This window comes from Triticum dicoccoides, chromosome 5A (genome assembly GCF_002162155.2).
Source record: "Triticum dicoccoides isolate Atlit2015 ecotype Zavitan chromosome 5A, WEW_v2.0, whole genome shotgun sequence".
NCBI classification, from domain to species: Eukaryota; Viridiplantae; Streptophyta; class Magnoliopsida; order Poales; family Poaceae; genus Triticum; species Triticum dicoccoides.
In genome coordinates, this window is record NC_041388.1 from 268,202,402 (window position 1) to 268,214,329 (window position 11,928).

An 11,928-nucleotide genomic window follows, 5' to 3' on the forward strand; every position below is an offset into this window, starting at 1 on the left:
CACTTGTCTATGAACTGATATAAGCAACCCAGAAGTCCTTTTCCGCGGACACGGCTATTCGAATAGATTAGGTTAACCCTGCAGGGGTGTACTTCTTCACACACGCTCTCACCACTTACCGCCGTTTACACGACATGTACTCGGCAACCTTCAAGCGGAAGCCCAACGTGGGTGTCGGCCACGACCTACCTAATCACCTAAGTCTCTAGTCCAGGTTTATCGCCTATTCGGGTTCCATCCATGAGGAGATCCGGACGGAGTTTCGCTCACAGCCCCAAACGATGTGAACAGGGTTCCCGAGACACCAAACGGGCGCCCGGTACACCGTGCCACGTGCCTACCGCATCACAGCCCACCCCTACGGTCAGCGCTGCCCACGGCCTCCAGCATACTACAAACACCAGAAACTACTTGCAACTCCTGGACAGAGGACAAGGGTGATCAAGAAGCCGAGAGGGTCCATTGGTTTCGGGCCCAATGCGTGGTAGTAGCTGAATCATGGATCACAAACACAGAACTCAGTTCCTGAGGACGGCTGCAATGAGACAACCCACCATGTACTCCTACATGGCCTCTCACCGCTACCTTTACCAAATCGTGTTCACACACTTAGCTCACACACAGTAGGATAGGTTCACACGCCTCTGATTCATCCCCGATGAATCAGACCCGACTCAACTCTAAGCAATAGCAGGCATGACAAACAAACATGAATGAGTAGGCACATCAGGGCTCAAACAACTCCTACTCATGCTAGTGGGTTTCATCTATTTACTGTGGAATGACAGGTCATGCAAAGGATAAAGGGGTTCAGCTACCGCAGCAAGTAACAGATGAATCGATGTTGTCCTAATGCAGTAAAAGAGAGCAGGAGCGAGAGAGTGGGATTGTATCGGAATGAACAAGGGGGTTTTGCTTGCCTGGCACTTCTGAAGATAACATTGAGTCTTCATCAGTGTCAACGATCACATCATCGGTACACGTCTATCGAGAGGGGACAATTACCGGCAAATACAGAAAAACACGATCAGTGCAATGCACAATATGATGCATGATCATGACATGGCAAAATGAATGTGTTTTGGGCTAATGCAACTAAAACCAGATTAAATGAAGTTGGTTTGAATCCAAGATTCAAATTCAAACTCCATATGTGATTATTCAAATGCCATGTAATTGATTTGTGCTAAACAGCAGCTATAAGTTGTTCTAACATGCATGAAAATGGTACAGATGGATTCCTTGAATTTTTCTGATAATTTTTCATATATAATTTATTTAATTTGGAGTTACGGTTGAATTTCTATGATTTTTAGAAGTTTATACAATTTTCTGGAATTTTCTGAATATTAAAAAAAATCCAGAAAATGATTTAACTGCGTCAGCCTGACGCCAACATGACGTCAGCGAGTCAACGACCGGTCCAGGTCAAATCTGACAATGCGGGGTCCACACGTCAGCGACACAGGGGCTAATCCCGCGTTGACTCGGCTTTGACCCGCTACGGGGCCCGCTGTCAGTGTCTGTTAGGGTGCTAGTTAGGGGGGGATTAGCTGCTAATGGCAACGCCACGTCAGATACGCCGGCGATGAGTCGCCGGTGACCATAGTACACGGCGGCGAGCTTCGGAGATCGCCGTTCGGCGACGATTTGGTGCGCGACTAGGCTCTACGGAGAGCTTGGAGTGCTCCGCGTCCAGCGGTGCGGGTGGTTGAGCGTGCGGTGGCCGGGAACGACGCCGGCGAGCGTTTGGGCGGCGGCCGGCGTTCGGATGAGTTGCGGGTTTGGGGTTGCAGCGCGCAAACGAACCAACTAACGCGCTAGCCATGCTCTGTGTGCAGCCTCGAGTTCGTTGGACGCCGGTGCGCGACCAGATGGTCACCGGAGTGACGCCGGCGTCGAGCTCGTGCGGCTGTGGGTTTCGGCCTTGATGGAATCAGCGGCCAGAGCGAGCAAAAGAGAACGGGGGTAGGGGGAATCGGGTCAAGGGCTCACCGCGGAGCTGCAGGGAGGGTTAGTGGGCTCGGGGGCGCGCCGGAGTGCAGTGAATCGACGGCGACGATCTCCGGTGGCCGAGGAGGGGAACGGTGACGTGGGCGGCGATGCAGGGTTTCCGGAGGGCCGTGGATCGGTGGGGAGGAAGAGAGGGTCGAGGCGGAGCTCGCAAGCACAGCGAGGGGTCGAGGGGGAGACGGTGGCCGCGGCGTTACGGTGGCGCGGCTGCGGCTGCGCTCGGCGAGTGAGAGAGAGAGGAAGCAGAGGAGAGATACAAGGGAGAGGGAGAGAGCGAGGGGGTCCAGGGGGGTCGGGGCGGCGCCGAGGAGATGACGCGCGGCGTCGCGGTGGCCAGGCGATGCAGACGAGCAGGGTGGTGGCGTGGCGAGCTCGGGCGCGCGCGCCGTGTCCCTCCTCTGCCTACTGGCGCGAGGAGGAAGGCGACAGGGAAGGGAGGCGGCGGTGGGCTGGGCCAGCGGGAGGAGCTGGCCAGCTGGGCCGGCTACAGGTAAGTGGCCCAGGTAGGCTTCTGTTCTTTTTATTTTTTTCTCTCTGTTTTGTTTTAATTCTGTTTTCTAAATTGCAGGTTTGTTTTGAATTTGGTTTTGAAACCAATTCAATTTATTTTGCTTCTGACAATATTTTTAGGAGCTAAAAAGAATTAAAACAATGCTCCACAAAAATATTTCAGAATTATTGGACCTATATTTATTTAACAGTAGATATAAGTCCAATTCAAATAGCTATTGATTTAATTCAAATACCCAAAATAAATGTTTCTGAGATACCGAAAATATTGGTTTGGATTTTACCTCTTTCCAATATTTCCAGAGGATAACAAGAACATTTTCTTGGACTTATTTGAAGCAATTTTTATCTTGATCATTTTTTAAAGGATTCTGAGGCTTTGAAAATTCCTCAATTCAAGTTTCAAAAATATAGACATGATGCACACATGAAGCTAGCCTAGAGCAATGCCAGAAGCTAGGGATGTGACAACTTCGATTGAAGCCTTCGTCCTTGGAGTTCTCCTGACACCACCACCTGAAGACCAAGCCTGAGAGACGTTTTAGTGCTATGCATTTTCTATGAACTTTTTGGTAACTTGTAGCCAAATGGGGAGAAAATGTATAGATCATAGGCTTCGAGAGAGAGCGTTGCTTTTTATTCCATCTTGCTTTGGTGGTTGAACTTGGTTTGTCTTTTGATTACTTGAGATACTATGCTATTATCTGTGAGACATTGATGATCATGTGGTTGATCATAAGCTACACTTATGCTTGTTAGATGATATTATCTTACTTATCCTTATATGATCATTCACTTTGCTTGGTGATGAGTGCATGTATTTAATTCTTATCATTTTGAGCGCTCCACCAAGATGTATGTGACATGGAAGAGTAACCCATAATCCTAACTCATTATGCATTTGCAGTCCAAAGCAAATCTTAAGATATGCACAAATTTCGGGGGAGCTCTTGCTTTTCACATACTTCTCAAAGCGACAATATCTTTCACTCTTATTATCATTTGTCGAAGCTTTGATCTATATTTTGTCATCAATTACCAAAAAGGGGGAGATTGAAAGTGCAACTATCCCCGGGTGGTTTTGGTAATTGCTAACAACATATAGCTCATTGAGCTAATATTATTCCAAGATTAATATTTCAGGAAAAGCTCAATAAATGGCATGGCATGGATGAGGAAAGTGGATCCCTCAAAATTCTAAGGACAAAAAGTTTGGCTCAAGCTTGAAGCTCAAGACTCTACATTTTATATTTTAGTGATCCAAGATCACATTGAGTCTATAGGAAAGCCAATACTATCAAGGAGGGATGAGTTGTTGCTTAATGGCTTGCTTGCTCAAGTGCTTAGTGATATGCTCCAAAATCCTCAACTACCTTCCCACATCCACATATGACCTAAACCAAAAGTCAAACTCGGCCCCACCGATTCTTTCTATCCGGCGCCACCGAGTTTCAAATGTCATAGCCACTGCCACAAACCCTAGGCAAATCGGTTTCACCGATAGGGATCTCGGTCTCACCGAGATGGGATTGTAATCTCTCTATTTCCCTTTGTAACGTTTCGGTCTTACCGAGATGAGCGATCGGTCCCACCGAGATTGCAATGTAAACTCTCTGTTTCCCTTTTGTAACATTTTGGTCTCACCGAGATGAGCGAATCGGTCCCACCGAGTTTACCTGACCAACTCTCTGGTTAGCTTATTACCAAAATCGGTCCCACCGAGTTTGTGTAATCGGTCACACTGAGATTACGTTATGCCCTAACCCTAACCATATCGGTCCTACCGAGTTGCATCTCAGTCCCATCAAAAATCCTAACGGTCACTAGGTTTGCTGAATCGGTCTGACCGAGTTTAACCATTCGGTCCCACCGAGTTTGGCAAATTGTGTGTAACGGTTAGATTCTGTGTGGAGGCTATATATACCCCTCCACCCACTCTTCATTCATGGAGAAAGCCATCAGAACATACCTACACTTCCAATACACATTTTCTGAGAGAGAACCACCCACATTTGTGTTGAGGTCAAGATATTCCATTCCAACCATATGAATCTTGATCTCTAGCCTTCCCAAGTTGCTTTCCACTCAAATCTTCTTTCCACCAAATCCAAATCCTGTGAGAGAGAGTTGAGTGTTGGGGAGACTATCATTTGAAGCACAAGAGCAAGGAGTTCATCATCAACACACCATTTGTTACTTCTTGGAGAGTGGTGCCTCCTAGATTGGCTAGGTGTCACTTGGGAGCCTCCGACAAGATTGTGGAGTTGAACCAAGGAGTTTGTAAGGGCAAGGAGATTGCCTACTTTGTGAAGATCTACCGCTAGTGAGGCAAGTCCTTCGTGGGCGACGGCCGTGATGGAATAGACAAGGTTGCTTCTTCGTGGACCCTTCGTGGGTGGAGCCCTTCGTGGACTCGCGCAACCGTTACCCTCTGTGGGTTGAAGTCTCCATCAACGTGGATGTACGATAGCACCACCTATCAGAACCACAACAAAAACATCCGTGTCTCCAATTGCGTTTGAATCCTCCAAACCCTTCCCTTTACATTCTTGCAAGTTGCATGCTTTACTTTCCGCTGCTCATATACTCTTTTGCATGCTTGCTTGAATTGTGTGGAGATTGCTTGACTTGTGCTAAGATAGCTAAAATCTGCCAAGAACTAAAATTGGGAAAAGGTTAGATTTTTATTTGGTCAAGTAGTCTAATCACCCCCCTCTAGACATACTTTCAATCCTACACGCGCCTCTACTCCGACATCGGCACGACTACGCGGCTTCTTCCCCGACGTGATGGACACGCGCGACATGCGGCGGCCCGGAATGGCCGTCGTCCGTGCATCCGTTTCTCACATCTTTCTACGCCGACCGTCGTCGCCTTGATTGGATCGGGATCCTCATTCAACCTCACCTTCATCCAGCTGGCTCCATCACACTCCGCCTCGAGGTCTTCCGCCTTTACCCCGATCTGCCTGCCGCTGCTGCATCATCCCTTCGGGTCATAGCGCCGCGGCCCGCAGTCCACCGCCGTCCCCGAGCGTCGACCTCTCACTACCGCAGGATGGTCCAAACGCGACACTACGATCAGAGACCCTTCAAGGAAACTGTGTGCGATGCCATAATCGCAAACGGTGGTGTAAAAGAACCATCAAAAAAGGTGCAAAACATTTGCGATGGCAGAGCTATCAAACACGGTTCAGATTTTAGTTGCGTGTGCAATGCAGGGCATACAGTTCAGCTCAATGAACTGTTTGCAATGAGGAGGAACAAAAGAAACGGGCAGCCTGATGAAGGCATGTGCGATATAGAGCATACGGTTCACTCGGATGAACTGTTTATGATTAGGCAACACAAAAGAAACGGTCAGCCAGATCAAGGTGTGTGTGATACGCGGCAAACAGGTCCGTAATCAGAAATGTGTGTGAAGACCAATAATAACACAAACGATTGTTGCTAATAAGCCGTCTGATTTGCTCTGTCTACAGTAGAATAACATGTACATATATAACTGAAATAAACATTCCATTACATAAGTGACTATACAGATCATTCACACACACCTCAATAAACAATTGCCTACATTCGAAAGTAGGAGAAATGGTCGTCTAGTCATCTACTTCTTGTGATGCTCCCGCCACTGCTATGTAGCTCGATCCCTCGTCTGGGTTAGGAAGAAGACACTTCCTCATGTCAATGATATGCCTGTACATCTCGTAGCTTGTGTACGCGTCCATGGCTGCGTACTTGACATGTTGTTCATCCAGTCTCTTATGCCACACACTGTGCCAGGCGTTCCTATCCTTATTGCTCTCATTCTCCATTTTCATGTAGTAGGGGTCGATGATGGCCGAGGCGAGGTCAACCAAGGAGTTCAGTTTGTTTTTTTCGCTGCCCCAGACCTTGTAGTGGCTTTGTATGCTGACAAGATTCGGGCATTTCAAGTCTGAAACCTTGAGCGCTTTTAGATCATTGGTGGTGTCCACCTAGCGAAACTATAGTCGAAGCTGTTGATAAACTTGGAGAAACGCTCGCAAGGCCTTGTGGCAAGGTGGTAGTGGTAGACGAGGACATCATGTCGCATGCACAACTGGGCGACAAAAACCTTCTGATCGTGCCCGGCATGACCGCTGGTGTACTCGAGGTCGAAGCCGACCATTCGGTACTTGTCCTCGGCAAGGAACTGCTCCATAGTTTGGATGAGCCCTCCATCGAGACCAGATCATTCGTGTACACCACTAAGAGGGCCTTCCCCCTCACATGGGTGCCCACTACATGGTGCGTGGTGAATTGCCCACCATTGTCGTCGTCGGCCGCTGGGAGCGCCATTGGAGCCACGGGGAGCGTCATTGGAACCGCTGGATGTACTCTCTATATGTGTCCTCGTGGGTGTGCTTATTATGTTGTGTGAGATGAGAGATGAAGGTAAATGGCCACATGAATAAAAGGGGTCCGTGCGGCATGGATTCTCGGCGCGTCCGCATGGCAGTTTTTGCAGCGGGTGGGGGGACGCGAGCAAAGCGCGCCGCGGCCGCCTGAACCGCAAGAAACCACACGCATAGAGTAGTTGAACAGGTAGGAAATGGTCGCCTACAAGCCGGCCGACAATTGCTTCGCTGCATCGAGAGCGGCCATGTGCTAGCACCTCCGTCTAGTCTATAGTCTCCTTTATATTTTGTGCCACACTTTGCCCTTAAATTTAACCAACAAAATATTAATGCATATTTTAAAAATTATATAATTGGAAATTATGTTTAAATACAAATCCAAATATATAATATTTGGCGACATGCTTTCGTATTTTATTAGTTAAATCATACTTATAAACCAGGATGGTGGTATAGTAGGTAATTAAATCGCAAACATTTTTTTACTAACCGTATGTGTATGTGGCCTTTCATCCTCCTCTCGCATGTCTTGTCACCCCGCTACCGCAGACGGCTTACAGCGCAAGCTTGCGTAGCGCGCGGGGGCGTTCTTTTGACCAAACGGTGGCGACAATGAATTGTCGATGAGCCCGTTCCCTCGCAACCTCGCAGGTTCCCACGCAAGCTTCCCGCCCGACTCGGTGAAATCCCCCAAAATCCCAATGCTTACCGGCCTGCAATATAAACACTCATGGCCGGCGAGTCCTGCGTCGCATTTCCCCCCTCCCTGTAGCTTATCTCATGTGCTTCTCCCACAATCGCCAATGGCACCGGTCCGTCGTCGTTGCTCAGCCACTCTACCGTCATCAGAGGACAGTTCCGGCTGGGTGGCTACACCGCGGCAGCGGTGCAGTCCCCAGAGTAGTGTAGTGCGCGTGGCGTCCCTGTTGGATGTGCGCGGAAACACCCACCACATGCTCCGCTGCCGGTGCCCGTCGACAGCTGTTGCCGCCCGCCGTTGCTGCCACACCACCATCAAAAGACAGGGCCATCACGTACTCCGTCGCTGCGGCCATAAGGCGGGAGGTGGCCGTCGTGGCCTCCACCCCACTACCAGCCACTGTGGCCATCACCCACTCCGCCACCGCGGCCCAAAGGCGGGAGTTGGTGGTCGTGGCCGCCACCCCGTCGTCGGCCGCCGTGGCCGCCAGCCCACCATCGACCGCCGGGGTCATTACCCGCTCCGCCACTGCCGCCCGAAGGAAGGAGGCGGAGGTGGATGCTCGCACGTGCGTCAGCGACCTTGCGCGCTACACCGAGTTCCTGCGGGAGGAGGAGGAGCGCCTCGTCGAGCATGCAAAGAGCCTTACCGCCGCCATGGCCGCGGCACACGCCGCCTCAGAGGCGACGAATCAGGAGATCTACGAGGAGAACCACCGCTTCGAGAGGGGTCGTTTGGAGCGGCAGAGAGCATTCGAGGTGAGCGTCGCTGAAGCTGCAACAACGGCAGGCACCGTATTGCGGTTGCCCAGCTCGTCAGTAGGCTCCACCTCCTCCTCCACCTCTTACTAAGCGCGCTCAACAGAGGAGAGGCAGCCGGAAGTAGTACAAAGCCCCTCCGCAGTAGTAGTATTTAGGGGTTGTTTTGTTCAGTTCATCTGACTATAGATGTGGTGGAACTGTACAACGTACTTAAAATTAGCTAGTATATATATAGTTGAACTAGCTATTTCAGTACGTGGTTGGCAAAAATTGGGGAAAATTTTGGTCGGTTCAGCTGTCGAGTTGAATTGTTTGTATAAATTAAGAACGATTGCTTAATCTATGAATGAAATCTATGCTTAATTATTGAATTTTAGTTGCAAAAATTACATACTGCTAGTGATTTTTAGCTTCATATTTTGACAAATCGCAGTGTTACAAGGATTGACAAATCTTACCAAATTGTTTGTACGTAGTTGCACACGGGTCATCCAAAACAACTGTTTGTGTTGAAGGGATGCACAAATCATGCACTGCTCTCACTTTGCGTACGGGTGTTCTATCTAAAACGTTTGCGATCAAGAGCAGCAGAAATCCTGCTAGGCACATTTTCATTTGGCTTCCTGGGGAAGCTGTCGGTTTGCATACGGGTGTTCTAACTAAAATGTTTGCGATGATTATTTTATATTTAAATAGCAAATTAAACTGCGGCTTGGGCGCCATAAATGGAGAGGATGCGAGCAAGGCGGGCGGCCATAGAAGTCAAAGAGCTCGCTTCCCAGTGAGCCTACGCAGCGTACAACTCGCACGCTACCCGGTGAGCCTGCGCATTCAAGGACAGCTTGCACGCCTCTCGGCTAGCCTGTGCATCGGGCGGCACTCGCACGCCTCCCGTTCACTCAAGGTCAAGCAGCTGTCCGCACGACACCTCCTATAGCCATTAAAACCAAGACACGTGGCATCACGTGAATGGTTAACAGAACGCACACAGTTTGAATTATACAAACGTTTGAGATATTAAAGTGGCAGCTATTTTTTCAAAATGCCTTTGTTGGCTGACATTATTCGAGTGTGCCTTCTCTCAAAATGGACACGAAAAATACCACAGCATGTCGGGTGCCATTCCATGATAGCATGACAAGTTTCATGAATTTCACACCAGTTTTGGATTTACTAGAATTTAAAAACCAGGCATCTCAATGTTTTGCCGGCAATCAACGGTGCCCCGGTGTTTGAAATTCATTCCCATTTCTTGCATGGGACCTAAGCATGCACCCAAGGACACATATTTGATTTTTCAACCAATTTATATGCACTAGAGCATGTGCATGTAGTTCAAATTTGAATTATGCACATAAATGCATTGAAAACTCAGTTCATGCATAAAAATGTGCAAACGAACCCCGAAAAATCACAAAAATTGAGACAACACTCCTGTTGTTCTATGTTGACACGAGAAATTTTTTGGAAGCAATAAGAGGCAGCAGATATCGTTTCGTCCCCAAAGGTGGGACGATCCCTACCGAAACCATCATGCTTATTGTGAGAAGCTCTGGTTTGTGAGAAGCATATACCCAAACCTGCCCCAAACGGACAAAATTTTTACCACGACATGTTGATGCCGCTCCATGAAAGCATGCCAAGTTTCATGAATTTCAGACGGGTTTTGGATTTACTAGAATTTTAAAACGAGGCATCTCAATGTTTTGCCAGTAATCAACAGTGCCCTGGTGTTTGAAATTCATTCCCATTTCTTGCATGGGACCTAAGCATGCACCCAAGGACACATATTTGATTTTTCAACCAATTTATATGCACTGGAACATGTGCATGTAGTTCAAATTTGAATTATGCACATAAATGCATTCAAAACTCAATTAATGCATAAAAATGTCCAAACGAACCCCGAAAAATCACAAAAAATCAGACAACACTCCTGTTGTTCTATGTTGACACGAGAAAAAAATTTGAAAGCAATAAGAGGCAATGGATATCGTTTCGTCCCCAAAGGTGGGACACTCCCTACCGAAAACCATCATGCTTGTTGGAGAAGCTCCGGTTTGTGAGCAGCATATACCCAAACCTCCCCCAAATGGGACAAATTTTTTACAATGGCATGTTGATGCCGCTCAATGATAGCATGCTAAGTTTCATGAATTTCAAACGGGTTTTGGATTTACTAGGATTTAAAAACCAGGCATCTCAATGTTTTGTCGGCAATCAACGGTGCCCTGGTGTTTGAAATTCATTCCCATTTCTTTCATGGGACCTAAGCATGCACCCAATGACACGTATTTGTTTTTTCAACCAATTTATATGCACTGGAGCATGTGCGTGTAGTTCAAATTTGAATTATGCACATAAATGCATTGAAAACTCTGTTGATGCATACAAATGTCCAAACGAACCTTGAAAAATAACAAAAAATCACACAACACTCCTGTTGTTCTATGTTGACACGAGAAAAAATTTCAAACCAATAAGAAGCAATGGATATCGTTTCGTCCCCAAAGGTGGGACCTCCTTACCGAAAACCATCATGATTGTTGTGAGAAGTTCCGGTTTGTGAGAAGCATATACCCAAACCTGGCCTAAATGGGATAAATTTTTTACCATGGCATGTTGATGCCGCTCCATGAGAGCATGCCAAGTTTCATGAATTTCAGACGGGTTTTGGATTTACTAGAAGTTAAAAACCAGGCATCTCAATGTTTTGTCGGCAATCAACGGTGCCCTAGTGTTTGAAATTCATTCCCATTTCTTGCATGGGACCTAAGCATGCACCCAATGACACATATTTGATTTTTAAACCAATTTATATGCACTGGAGCATGTGCATGTAGTTCAAATTTGAACTATGCACACAAATGCATTGAAAACTCAGTTAATGCATAAAAATGTCCAAACGATCCTCGAAAAATCACAAAAAATCAGACAACACCCCTGTTGTTCTATGTTGACACGAGAAAAAAATTGAAAGCAATAAGAGACAATGGATATCATTTTGTCCCCAAAGGTGGGACGTTCCCTACCGAAAACCATCATGCTTGTTGTGAGAAGCTCCGGTTTGTGAGAAGCATATACCCAAACCTGCCTCAAATGGGACAAAAAATTTAGCCACGGCATGTTGATGCCGCTCCATGATTGCAAGCTACGTTTCATGAATTTCAGATGGGTTATGGATTTACTAGAATTTAAAAACCAGGCATCTCAATGTTTTGTCGGCAATCTACGATGCCCTGGTGTTTAAAATTCATTCCCATTTCTTGCATGGGACCTAAGCATGCACCCAAGGACACATGTTTTATTTTTCAACCAATTTATATGCACCGGAGCATGTGCAAGTTCAAATTTGAATTATGCACATAAATGCATGGAAGACTCAGTTAATGCATAAAAATGTCCAAACGAACCCCGAAAAATCACAAAAATTCACACAACACTCTTGTTGTTCTATGTTGACACGAGAAAAAATTTGAAAGCAATAAGAGGCAATGGATATCGTTTTGTCCCCAATGGTGGGACGTTCCCTACCGAAAACCATCATGCTTGTTGTGAGAAGC